The 4,237-nt window shown below is 39.0% G+C and overlaps 1 protein-coding gene across 2 annotated transcripts in view; it reads right to left on the reverse strand.

Moving 5' to 3' along the window:
* LOC107589841 (protein FAM110B-like) overlaps positions 1-3,271 on the reverse strand; it is a 38,889-nt gene extending 35,618 nt beyond the window's left edge. The window contains exon 1 of one of the 2 annotated variants that reach the window (XM_016278392.1): positions 3,033-3,271. The gene's annotated coding sequence lies outside the window, so the exon portion shown is untranslated. The remainder of the gene's footprint in view (positions 1-3,032) is intronic. The other variant, XM_016278394.1, reaches the window with a different exon arrangement.
* Between the last annotated feature and the right edge of the window lie 966 nt (positions 3,272-4,237).

Here is a 4,237-nt window from a genome sequence, read left to right on the forward strand (position 1 = left end):
GTTATTCGGTTTATAAACGTGCCTGACACTCCCTCTGACACGAAAATAAACCAAAATATCCCAAGTTATTCAGTTACTCCTAACAGTACATTGACTGAACTGCTAAAAGAGAACCGATGATGGGATGTGGACGAGCAGAGCAGCTGAACTGAGTCTCGTCCTGCTGGGAGACGGCATCACAGTATTTTAAGGGGCATAACATTTCCGTCACACGCTTGAGGCATTCAGCCAATCACAACGCACTGGATAGCTGGCCAATCAGAGCACACCTCGCTTTATTGAACGATGAGCTTTGTAAAAATCTACACGTTTCAGAAAGGCGGGGCATACAGGAGAAACAATAATGTACATTATATGGAAAATAATGTGTTTTTTTAACCTTAAACCGCATAAACACATTGCATTACACCAAATACACAACATAAATGTCCTTTTTAGCAACTTCATATAACCCCTTTAATTATGATGCACATAACCTCCATCAGCAGCTTTGTCACTGCAAGTCACCAGCAGTCACTCTTTCTGGCATGCTTGGTTGCCCTGGTAACAAAACTGCATGTTGACTCTGACCTTTTATGCTCCTAAAACGGAACATTCTGAGGAAAAATGATTGTAAATAAATCGCACCAGTTCATAAAGCATCATACAAAGACTCTGACAGCTGTTTTTAGCCAGTGAGAAGACTTTGAGATGCTCTTTTCCTGACAGTCATTTCGCACGGTTTTGCTAACATGTCTTAATTAAAGGGGTCATATGATACGATTTCAAGTTTTCCTTACTCTTTGGAGTGTTACAAGCTGATTGTGCATAGATAAGATCCCTGAAGTTGCAAAGACTAAAGTCTCAAAACCAAAGAGATATTCTTTATCAAAGTTAAGACTCTGCCACGCCCCCCTAAAACGGCTCGTTCTAACACGCCCCCACATATCTACCTCACTATGTGGGAATATTTGCATAATGCGCCCAAATGTGCACGCAAAGAAAGAAGGCATGGTTTCAGTAACCGCAGTTAGTGTTGAAGCAGCATGTCAGGGAGACGCTGTGTGCTTCAGTGCAAAAGCAAAAGCCCTTTATTTGGCCTTCCGAAAGTAGATGCATTTAGGAATCTTTAAGATTACTTACAACAGAACAGCAATGCATTTTATGGACGACCGTTTCGTGAACCTAGGAGAGGAGGTAATTCTGACTTTGCTATGACAATCCGGCGCTTCTGAATCAGCTAGTTCCCCTTTCGGGCTTGAACTGATGGTAAAACTAATGACATTATTTACTGTCTTTACATTTATTTTGAAAGAAGAAGCTCGCGATTATGGTAAGGGGCGTTACATTTCCGACGAGTGCTTGCGGTGTTCGGCTAATCACAATGCACTGGGTCAGCTGGCCAATCAGAGCAGACTGCGCTTGTCTGAAGGAGGGACTTTGTAGATAACGAAGCGTTTGAGAGAGGCGGGGCATAGAGGACCTACAATAATGTACAGTATTTGAAAAAGAATGTGTTTTTTGAACATTAAAGCATGTCAACATATTCTGTTACACCAAATACACAAGATAATGATCTTTAAAAAAGCATCATATGACCCCTTTAAGGGGGTGGAATTTTGGAGAAAGGGGGGTCTAATTCAGTCATAGGAGGTCTGTAATACCTGGATAAAGGTATCCTTGGGTCACTCAAGGACATCAGTTTTAGATGGGCTCAACCCCGCGCAGTTAAGTTTGAGCTGATGTGGCTCAGATGAATACGTCATGCCTTGAGTGCAATAAGTATGAGTTTTAATCTTGTGTGTCTGATAAAAACAAGAAAAATACAGAAATTTAATCTATTTATGAATAGATTTTGTTGTATAAAATTTTATTTTATGATTTCACTGGAAGAGAGTGTTGGATTAAATTCCCATAAGTAGGGTCTAGCAACACCTATGTAGCCACCCGTTAGCATTCCCATTCACCCTAATAAGTTGCTAGCATCTAGCCAGAGTTGTGATGTAAAAACCAGCAGACAATTTGGTCACTGTCAAAATATCTACTACAATAAGGAAATATTTACAATGTATATGCTGTTTGGAAAAACTGTCAGAGCACACAGCAACTTTTAAATTGCTGTCAGTGGGGGGGGGGGGAATGATTTTTGGGTCCAGATGGTGTAGCTATAGTATCTACCAGCATGGGCTAACTCTACCATGCCAGTAGCCAGCCAAATCTCCATTCTTTGGCCAAGTCTGGAGTAGGTTCGCAAAACAGTTAACATTGCTTGCAGCTCCTTTAAATTAGTCTTTTGACTAATTTGTGCTAATTGTAAATTCATCATGTGACATTACTGCTGCATAGTAAGCTAAAAAAGGACATATAAACCTCTCTGAAGCTACAACTTCTGTTTATAATGGTGAACTGTGAATCATAAAGGCATGTTCATCAATTATCACAAGCCTATTTAGCTACATGCAACAAAATACAACTCAAATATGTACATTTTCCAACACTAGAGCTGAACAACATGTATAAAGTGGCTGTGACTGCATGGGCCTGTAGATGCTTTTCAGCAGGGGGAAGGTTGACTCACAAAAAAAGGCCACTGTGAGTCAGAGCTCTTAATCCCTCCATAAACACAGTTTCACCTTTTTCCAAGTTGTGCTTCTTAAACACTGTGGGAACATGCTGAGAGAGTACAGCAAGCTTTTGTACATGGGAATGTAATTTCCACAGAGAAAGAACATCCAGCTTGTTGCTGATCTGTCTGATGTCGTTTCAAAGTTTCCGCTACATCACATCACATACATTATTTAGGAAATTGTCGAAAGTCAATTTTACTCAGCCATATTCATGTGCGGTTTTGAAACGATCTTTAAAAAAAGCATCATATGACCCCTTTAATATTTATTAAGGCTGAAACAAACAGTTGTTTGCATTTTTTTTTTTTTTATAAATAAATGACAATTTTGGCATTAGGAACTTGATATTCATTTGTAATAATACAATATAATACTGAATATACCAAAGCATCAAAAATCTTCAAAAAACCACCACAAGATACTCACGTGATGAAAATTCCTTTGAAATCCACACAGAAATGACACATTTCCAAAGTTGGCGTACAAGGAAGCACAAGATCACAGTACACATCTTTCGACATATTTCATTACCGGGTTTAGTCCCGTAACGGTGGCAGTGGAATGATAGTGTCCTTCAAACTAAACAACCGACTGGATACACCAGCCAGGATAGCAGTTAACCCTCAACTTCTATTAGTCTAATACAGTCTGACTGCCTTCCTTAATCACAGGTCAACATTGAACTGCTTACCCTTCCCAATCTTTGCTTTAAAAAAAAACATGTTTATGACAATAAGACTTTATGCGCAAGTCCAATATATTGCTGCGAGACCATGTACAGGTCAAGTATTAGCCCACAGAGACGTAGCCTAATTGCAGTTCAGAAGCAGTGCCTATAGCAATAAAGAGTTGTAGAAACATCTTAATCGCATCAGTGGAGATTGTAGGCCAGATTTCAATGGGATTACAGTGTCATCGCCGCTCTCGCTGCCCACAGAAAGTGCAGTTAAAAAAAACATGACATTTAAATGTCCTTGAGCCAGACTTTAATGACAGCTGACCAATGAGAGGAAAGATATGCTAATATAAGGTTGGGATGAAGCGTTAATCAATTTCATCTCAGGATTTTTGATATTATATAAGGCCATGCAATTTGGTAAAGAGTAAAAAAAAAGAAAAAAAAGTTGGCATCAAAGACAGTGATTCACATGCAATGTTTAACAACAGCTAGTGAGTCACTTAGACCTGTGCCGAAAACTGTGAGAATTTGGCCATTTTGTGACCGAAAAAGAATATAAGGTTTCTTATGTGTGAAACAAAATTGAGTGAGAAACAGCCTAATATCTTTTTCTGCAGGGACTGACTCCCTGGAGGCCTTTGTAATGCCCTCAGGTCAGATCAAATGTTCCCACAAAAATATTAAAACTTTAAAAAAAATCACAAACAAATCGTCAGTGTCGCTTTCAATTAGAATTAGAATTACAGGGCTCGCAAAAACGCTAGCCCAACGTCCCGGGGCTATTGTGTTTTCCAGTCGGGCTACCAAAATGTATCACCCTTCTGCCTGATGGGCTATCTTAAATGCAGATCTCCATTTAAATTCATAAAGTGAACTTTAGCAAACTTAAGGCCAAATTTTTTTTTTTAAATCGTTAAATGGTATAAGAAATGTCTTAATTATAATTTCAAGA

This window comes from Sinocyclocheilus grahami, unplaced genomic scaffold (assembly GCF_001515645.1).
Source record: "Sinocyclocheilus grahami isolate Dianchi unplaced genomic scaffold, SAMN03320097.WGS_v1.1 scaffold121.1, whole genome shotgun sequence".
Taxonomy (NCBI): Eukaryota; Metazoa; Chordata; class Actinopteri; order Cypriniformes; family Cyprinidae; genus Sinocyclocheilus; species Sinocyclocheilus grahami.